This window comes from Corythoichthys intestinalis, chromosome 20, assembly GCF_030265065.1.
Source record: "Corythoichthys intestinalis isolate RoL2023-P3 chromosome 20, ASM3026506v1, whole genome shotgun sequence".
Taxonomy (NCBI): domain Eukaryota; kingdom Metazoa; phylum Chordata; class Actinopteri; order Syngnathiformes; family Syngnathidae; genus Corythoichthys; species Corythoichthys intestinalis.
In genome coordinates, this window is record NC_080414.1 from 14916864 (window position 1) to 14926383 (window position 9520).

The 9520-nt window shown below is 36.6% G+C and overlaps 1 protein-coding gene across 3 annotated transcripts in view; it reads right to left on the reverse strand.

Annotated features, from left to right (window-relative positions):
* Positions 1 to 9520, reverse strand: part of LOC130908994 (tyrosine-protein kinase Yes-like) — an 82861-nt gene that overhangs the window by 20858 nt on the left and 52483 nt on the right. The gene's annotated exons all lie outside the window — the stretch shown is intronic.

Below are 9520 nucleotides of genomic sequence, written 5' to 3' on the forward strand. Positions count from 1 at the left end.
GTTCTGAGTCAATACAACTGAGAATTGAGCCAACGTGTTTATTAATCCATTAAAATTGGACTTTATCAAGGGCGTAGGTTTGCATAGGGACAGAAGGGACATAACAATACCTACTTTTCAGGATGCTCAAATTGTCCCCACCAACTTTTAAGCAACCTTATTTGCATTACACAATGAGTTCAGTTATATAGCTAATTTTGATTGTCTTCTCATATGTTATAAGAATTAAATAGACCCTACCATTATTAGGTGAATTATATTCATTAAGTTAAGACTTACATTTATCTCTTTTCATTTGCTGAATGTGCCAGTCCGTTTTTCCCCCTCAAACGCACATTTTGCTTGACGACTTGATCTCCCCTCCCACAACACAGACAATCGCACACTCACACAGCCCCGCCCGATTAATGTCGACAACATGCTGACTCCTCCACACCCTTCGAAGTGGAGGAATATTAGAAGTTTTTTTCAGCCAGCAGCAACCACTGTAAGTAATGTTAAAAAAAAAAAAAAAAAAAAGATGTCAATGTTGTGGAGGTGGGGGAAACACCACTAATTTTGCTACTGAAACTCCAACCTGCATCAGCGTTAGCATAACATTAACTCATTTGCTCCCACAAATGTATAAATACTAGGGCTGTCAAACGATTAAAATTTTTAATCGAGTTAATCACAGCTTAAAAATTAATCATAATTACTCGCAATTCAAACCATCTCTAAAATATGCCATGTTTTACTGTATATTATTGTTGGAATGGAAAGAAAAGACAAGACGGATATACGTATACATTCAACCTACTGTACACAAGTACTGTATTTGTTTATTACAACAATAAATTCACAAGATGGCATTAACATTATTAACATTCTTTCTGTGAAAGGGATCCACAGATAGAAAGACTTGTAATTCTTACAGGATAAATTTGAGTTTGTATATTGTGACTAAATATTGCCATTTAGTGTATTTGTTGAGCTTTCAGTAAATGATACTGTAGCGACTTAACTGTTCTGCCCAAATGCATGATGGGTGCAACCATGACTGTGTGTGGTGGTTGCAAATAGTATATCCTCTCTGCGTTGGAAGCAATATAGGGTGTTAAGAAAAAGACACTCCTGTCAATCTTCCCCACCTACTTACTACAATAGTTGTAGGTGTTATGACAATAGTTGTAGGTGTTATGGAAGACATGTCAAAGCTTTTATTAATTAAAATCACGGCCCCAATGAATGCTTTTATCTACTCTACTCACTTGACGCTGCCTTTTAGATCTGTATGTACGCAAAACAGCGCCATTGTAGTCTATTTGCAGCAATGCGTGAGTGGGTCGTTCCATGCATGCGTTAATTGCGTTAAATATTTTAACGTGATTTAATTTAAAAAATTGATTACCGCCCGTTAACGCGATAAATTTGACAGCCCTAATAAATACGTTCTATTTTTAATTGTTTCAGTGTCCAACAAATTTATTTATACGTCTTTTACATTTTTTTTTCACAAGAGACATCTCTGGGTTCTGATGCAACTTCGCTCCAAAGCACAACGCTCAAAATCCATTTTAAAGCAATAAAACTGGCCACTGGAGGGCAGTAGCGCATTTGGTAAGAACTCATATCGGACCATGAAAGGAAATGAATGAAAACAAATAGTCAGGAAACGGAAGTTGGAAGAAGTAAGAAGCGTGAGAAAAATGTGGAGAACGTTGTAAAACACAATGTACATGCCCCACACAAGTTCCCTAGGTGAATTCTGTTATGAGGTAATGGTCACTACAAAAAAAAATCTATCTTGATGAGACAGGCGGTGATGAAGGAAAAATTTACCCCGTCTGCTGATACAGCTGCGGCCACAACAACATCATCTCTCAGTTCAATAGTCTGGTTATGTGTAAATAAATTGTTACTTTGCTATCAAAAGCTCTATTTGTCTTGTTGTTTATGTTATTTTGTAGAGGGAAAACATTATTGAGATGTTTGGGATGTCACAAAAGCAAAAAATAGCTGTGTTTAAGTCAAAGTTATGTTTGAAATATATGCTTTTACAAAAAGCTCAATTTCTCAGTTTTTTTCATCAGAAATTGGAAAATTGCTCAAGCTAAGCAATTTTCTAATGCTGATTTCTAAAGAATGGAAAAATATATGAACTAACTTTTTTTCCTGCTGAAAGAAGAGAGTCTAATTTTCTTCTGGTAGGTTCCATGTTTATACAGCAATAGAACAGAATTTTCTGTGGGCCTTGCAAAATCACTCAAAATCCAGTAAAACGGCTGGGAGCGAAGGGGGTTGCTTCGGTGAAAATGGCTGGGAGTGAATGAGTTAAACTGTGTAAACTTGCTAACCTGCAAAACGACTGCAGTCAAGCCAGCCTTCACAAGAAACAACAAAGTTAAGGTAGCCTAGCATTTGGATCATTGTTTGCATTACACGCATTACAGTAATGCAATGCAGTGGCTTAAAAGTGAAAGTCCCTTTATTAAAGAAATAAATAAATAAAAATGGGGCGCTATCCAATAATCAGTCCACTTCAGGGGGACACTGGCATGAACATGAACTGACATGAAACATCACACATCAGAATTGAGAGTATTTTGGTCGAGTCTAGTCTAGTATGCCTCAGATGGTGATCGATCCTTTGATATATGAGATTTGTTTTAATAAATTTTTTTCCCCAAATCCCTTTTATGCTGTTCGATTGCCCCTACTAACATTGAGACCGAACCTACGCCCTTAGATTTCATTGTACCAGATTTTTTCTTAAAGCAACACTAGGTAACTTTTCAACCTTTACAAAATATTTTCATAACATTTGTGATGATATGTCGGCTGACGACTAGTTGAATGTCGCCTCTTTTATATCTTGAGGGGGTCTGAATCGCTTTCACCAGCACTAATCAACTTTGAGGAAGGAAGACAGGAACCCTGCTACACAAAAAAACTACACAAGTGCTGACTGCTTGAAGGCATACTCACTTCTCCCTTTCCCCATTCATTATAAAGACGGAAGTCGATGCGAACGCTTTCGCGCGATTCTGCAAAGATGGCAGAGCAACAAAAGAGACAAAAGTTTTGTCCGAGGAGGGGGAAAAAAAAAGGAGACTACAAGGATACTCATGGATAAAAATTGGCCCGGCTTTCACTTGCGTGACACCACGCCCCCCAACCGAACTCGCCAACACTTGACAAATTCAGGTGGGGTGGGGGGTTTAGCCACACTAAGCCATACGGTTGCTAACCGTCATATGCTATTGTTTAGCCACAACTGGAATCATGACAGAAATATTTTTGTTATGTACTTCTTTAACCTAAGTATTTGTAAGGCCGAAAATGTGGAACAACACTTCTTTATTCAGTGTGCTTCTCATCATATGTGCACCCGAATCATTGCTTTGATTAAAATAATACCACACCCACAGGAAGCACATACCACACCCTCATGGAGGGCACAACTATGGCAACAGCAGTGTGACATAAATATGTTACATCTATTTTATTCATCTGCAGGGGACAGGGAGATCATGATTTTACGACACTGTGCGGGTGTGCATTGGGCCTCATAGGAAACACAGTCTCCCTTAAAGGGTACCACCGATATAAAGACAAGTAGTTCTTAAAAGATAAACGTGAGTTATAATATTTCGATATTAAAAACCCTCTTAATAACACCATTTACCATTTACCATTAATGTTTTCGTTTTAATAAAACTTGTAAAATTATTCTAACTAGTAGGTCGCCATTGCTGTTGACATCACAGGTCGCTGACGTCACATGGGTATGCTGCGAACTTCCACAGTGTCACTCTTTAACTACATTAACATGTCATCGTTTCTGCCCTTCCAATTTGAACCCAAGTGGAACATTAATGAGAAAGACAGCAAAAGCAAAATGAACAGGAAAGACGGGATGAGACGAGTAGCGTTCATGTGTCAAGTTCGCTAGTGACAGCACTCCCCTGGTCTAGTGACGAGAGCAGGAGGTGTTTGATGTCGATAACTGCAGATCTTCACGGTAAACTATTGTGTGATCCAACTTATTCCAATTATATTATGGAGATAGTTAGCATCCAGAGCTGCCGTGTGCTTTACATATGAATAGGGTATACAGTGACATACAGCAGTTTATTTTTGCTAATAGCCCAGAGCTATGCATCACAACACACGAAAACATTTGCCGCTACCGAGACGTCTAATGGCGTCTATTGACGTCTTAGTTTGTTTTTGTCACGTGAAAGCAGATGTCCAGATTGTTGATCATCCTGCCGTTTGCTTCCCGGTGAATAAGCGACACGGAAAACGAATAAATGTATTAAATTTAGTTTGATTGCTAGCTATTCGTATCATTTTCTGCCCAATAGATTATAATGACGCCTTATTTTGCACATTGAGATCTAAGAGGCAGAGAAAGGCGAGTGGACACAGGAATTCAGATTTGTAGCTCGGACCGTGCCGTTTATTGGCATAAGCTTTGCAAACACCTTCACAACAAACATAAGTATCATATGGTGAAAATACAACAAAAAATAATGTTCACAAAAAGAAAAGTGCTTCAAACTGTATAAATGAGGCCCAATTCTCACACAGTTAAACAACAATGCAAAGAGAACTGGCATTCACAAATTCACAATCAAAATAGATATGCAAAATACACATAAAACTTACTCAGACTTTGGTCAAACACTATTTTAAAATTTAGCAGTCGTTTAGATAAAAAAAAATACACTGGATGGCAATATTTAGTCACAATATACAAACTATGATGCTGGGAGCCATTATCAGGATCAGGCTTTTATGTTGTGAAGACAACACTCAAATGAACGTCAGGTACAATGGACCCGCACTAAACAGGAAACTACGGCGTCAGTCGAGGGAAAAAACACACTCATTGGCTTGATCTCTAATTAATTTAAAACTCGCCATTGACACCTTGTGGTGTACTTAAATCGTTACCTTACATAGTTAAAGAGTGACACTGTGGAAGTGCGGCAGCGTACCCATGTGATGTCACCGCCCTGCGACGTCAACAACAATGGCGAGCTACTATTTTTATTTTACAAATGTTATTAAAACGAAAACAACAAGAGGGGTTTTAATATGAAATTATTGTAACGCGTACTAACATTTATCTTTTAAGAACTACATGTCTTTCTATCCGTGGTACCCTTTAAGGCAAATCACTACAGCTTTTGACCACCGGCGTCGCTAAAATCCACTTAAACAGAAAAGTTACCTAGTTTTACTTTAAATGAGAGAGAAATAATAAAAAGCAATGCAGACTTTTCATATTTTGAGAAATGTTAAAAAAAAAAAAAAAAAAAAAAGTAATTTTAAAAGTTTTAAATTTATCCAGAGTTTTAGTATTTGTTAGAGATGTTTTATACATAGCCCTTTATATGGTTAAATTATTTGAAAATGGCAAAAACCTATGAAAAAAAATCCTTTATTGAATTTATACTTTTTGAAATAATATTTTCATCATACACCTGTAATGTATAAATCAAAATAATTTATTTTATAATGTAATATTTGAACAGCATATCAATTTAAGCTATTTGCAGGTCATTTATTATTTTTTTGTTTGACTTTTTTTTTTTTTTTACCTGATTTTAAAGTATGATGAATTCAAATTTTTAAATAATTGAGTCAAAAAAGTGTGATATACTGTTATTCATTCATTTCATATTTTTCATTGTTTTATTATTATTTTTTTTAAGTAGAAATGTTGCCACGCACACTAATTAAAAGGAAAAGGTAACTGAAGAATCTAATACAAAAATGAACTTTCATTGAAAAACATAACTACCGGTATATGAATAAATGTTCATGCATATTTAAGAGCATTAAAAAAAAAAACATCCATTCCTGACCTATTTTCAACGGCCATCTCAAATCTGTAGATTTTCCTCATCATACGCAGATTTCAATATTCCGAGGCATGAGGCTTTAATAAAGCCTTGAATGAGCGACGATCGCTTCTATTAATAGCATCGCTGTTAAAAATAGACCTTTGAATTTTGATACCATCCCAAACGAATTTATTCCTTTAGTGCCTGTGAATAATAGGACTGTGAATAGTAGGACACAATGAATGCACTGAATGACTCATCGTGATTTCATTCATAAAAACAAATTTTCAGTTTTTGTTCAGTTTTTATTGATATGGTCAGCTAGCTATTTAGAACAAATAATATTCTTATTATTGGACAGTCACATTCAAAGATCAATATATTAATAGACCTAAAATGGAAGCGAGTGTCCCTAATGTTTTGATCTTGCTTGTACTTTCTTCTTTTGGCCATTCGGAGGCAGTATTCGTCAAAAAATGATTAATTCAAAAACTGCTAGATGAATCAATGAGGATAGAATGAATGGAATAATTCAACTTCAAATATTTTCTAAGATTAAATTGGAATGTATTGTGCATAATAGTTAAACATATAACTGAAGTGTACTTGAGTAGTAATTGTAAGGGCAACCACAAGAGGGAACCCACCAAACACTAATGCTAAAAATTACAGGATGTACTCGTTATGAATATACAGTACTTCATTTTGCTGTCAGCTGAAAATGACATTTAAACATTGATTGTATTCATCTAATGTGTGTTAGTTATATAACTTGTATAAGCCAGTACAGTCAAATATTCACATTTAATTACGTAAATGATTTAGTGCAGATGTTATCACTTTTCGATGATCTATTATTAAAGTACATTTGCTGGAGTGAAAAATGACGCTTGTAGGCGTATTATGGAAACACATTTTTCGAAATCATATGATGTGATGTGAGGAAAGGTCATCCTATTAGTTTAATGTATTAAAAAGCCTTGTGCATTAATACATATACAAACTATGTTGCTATTCAAATTCAAATACATTTAGTCATTCAATCACTTCCAATCACACAATTAAAATGGATTGGATGTCCATTGCTGTCAACGGCAGGCAAAGAGTTGAGAGATGTGATGTTTATAAAACCAAAACCAAAATAAAAAATGTGTCTTCTTTTTCAAATTACGATAAGTTGTCTCATATATTTTTATAAAGAAACCAGTTTAGTCTCCTTTCAACACAAACTCCCATTCAAACTGTATATTGTCATACAAGAGCGTGTGCTTTGAAATTGGATGTTGATCATATTCATGAACAACTTTTTGATTAAGAAAAAGGATTTTATTATTCTGCCTCCTCCTTATTCGATTTGGATTTTTTGTTTGTTTAAAGAAATAAGCATGTTCACCCACTTAGAAAATAGGTAGAGGTATGAAATTTCAATCATAGATGCATTTCCACAAAAAAATCTCGAACTCACATTGTATGATTTTTCAATAATTTACACCATTTGTAATTTACTGGGGTTCGAAAGTGTTTGTACCTCCGAGAAAATCAGTGCTAATATTTAGTGCAGAAGCACTCAGTAATTCTTCACCAGGTTTTCACATATGGAAACAGGGATTTTGGCCCATTCCTCCAAACAAATCTTCTCTAGATCTGTCAGGTTTCGAGACTGTCATTGAGAAACATGAAGTTCCAGCTCCATCCAATGATTTTCTATTGGATTGAGGTCTGGAGACTAGCTAGGCCACTCCAGAACCTTGAGATGCTTTTTACGTAGCCACACCTTGGTCAGCTTGGCTGTGTGCTTCGGATCATTGTCATGTTGGAAGATCCAGCCACGACTCATGTTCAGGTCTCTGACTGAGGGAAGGAGATTGTGGCTCAAAATCTGACGATACATTTCACAATTCATCCTCTGCTTTATACAGTACAGTCATCCTGCCCCCTTTGCCTAAAAGCAGCCCCAAAGCATGAGGTTTCCACCCCCATACTTCACAGTGGGGATGGTGTTCTTGCGATTGTACTCATCCTTCTTTTTCCTCCACACACGTCAAGTAAAGTTTGCACCAAAAAGTTATAATTTGGCCTCATCTGACCACATGACTTTCTCCTATGATCCCTCTGTATGATTCAGATGGTCCCTGGCAAACGTCAGATGGGCCTTTACACGTACCGGCTTCAACAGCAATGCATGATTTTAAACCATTGCACCATAGTTTTCTACTGACAGTAGCCTTTGCAAACTGTGCATCCAGCTCTCTTCAGGTCGTTGACCAGCTCTTGCTATGTAGTTCTAGGCTGAACTCTTATTTTTTTCATCATTAGTGATGGCCCACGAGGAGAGATTTTACATAGAGCCCCAGTCCGAGGGAGATTATCAGTCATGTTTAGCCTTATCCATTATCTAAAAATTGCTGCAACTGTTGAATTATTTTAAGCAAGTTGCTTTCCAATGCCATTTTCACCGGAGCAAGGCCCTTCGCTCCCGGCCGTTTTACTGGATTTTGACTGATTTTGCAAGGCCCACAGAAAATTCTGTTCTATTGCTATATAAACATGGAACCCACCAAAAGAAAGAGTAGACTCTCTTCTTTCAGCAGGAGAAAAAGTTTTAGAAATCAGCATTAGCAAATAGCTTAATTTGAGCAATTTCCCAATTTCTGATGAAAAAACTGAGAAATTGAGCTTTTTGTAAAAGCATACATTTAAAACATAATTTTGACTTTGAGACAGCTATTTTTCGCTTTTGTGACATCCCAAACATCTGAATGTTTTCGTTCTACAAAATAACATACAGTAAACAACAAGACAAATAGAGCTTTTGATCGCAAAGTAACAATTTATTTACACATAACGAAACTATTGAACTGTTGAACTATTTGCGCACATAACAACGGGGAAGACTCTCGGCTGCTCCAGGTTGAATGAGGTGGCTCCCAGCAATCTGATGAGTCCGGATCAAGATCGGTCTCACTTTTTTCATCATCTTCATCATCTTTATCGTTGCTTTCAACCTTGGGCTCAGGAGTAACGCAACGTGAGCTCCGCAGAAGCCGCGTGGAACCTGACGCTGTTGTGGCAGTCACCGTCTGTCTCATCAAGATTTTTTTGAATCCTTCTTTGACGATGGTTTAGTTTTCTTTTCAAAATACTCCTCCAGTGTCGTTTGCCTTTTGTTTCCGATCGTTCTCCACATTTTTCTCAAATTTTCACGCGTCTTCACAAGATCCCTCCAACTTCCGTTTCCTGACTATTTTTCTTCACTTCTTTTCTTGGCCCGAGATGAGTTCTTACAAAATGCGCTACTGCCCTGGAGTGGCCAGTTTTATTGCTTTAAAATAAGTTTTGAGCATTGTGCATTGCAGTTTAGGTGCATGCAACAGAACCTAGGGATGCCTCTTGTCAAAAAAAAATGTAAAAGACGTATAAATTCGAGATGACGTGATCGGACCCGATCGATCGGGATGCCTATCAATCGGGTCCGATCACGTCATTTTCAAAGTATCGGAATCGGCAAAAAAAATATCGGCCAGGCCTTTTTTTAATATATATATTTTTTTTAATTAAACGTTTTCTAATTGTATTTAACGTTAGACATAATATGTTACACTCATCCAAAGTCTTTAGTTTAGGCTTCCGGTAGGGTTATCGAATTTATCTCAATATCGGCGGTAATTAATTTTTAAAAAAAT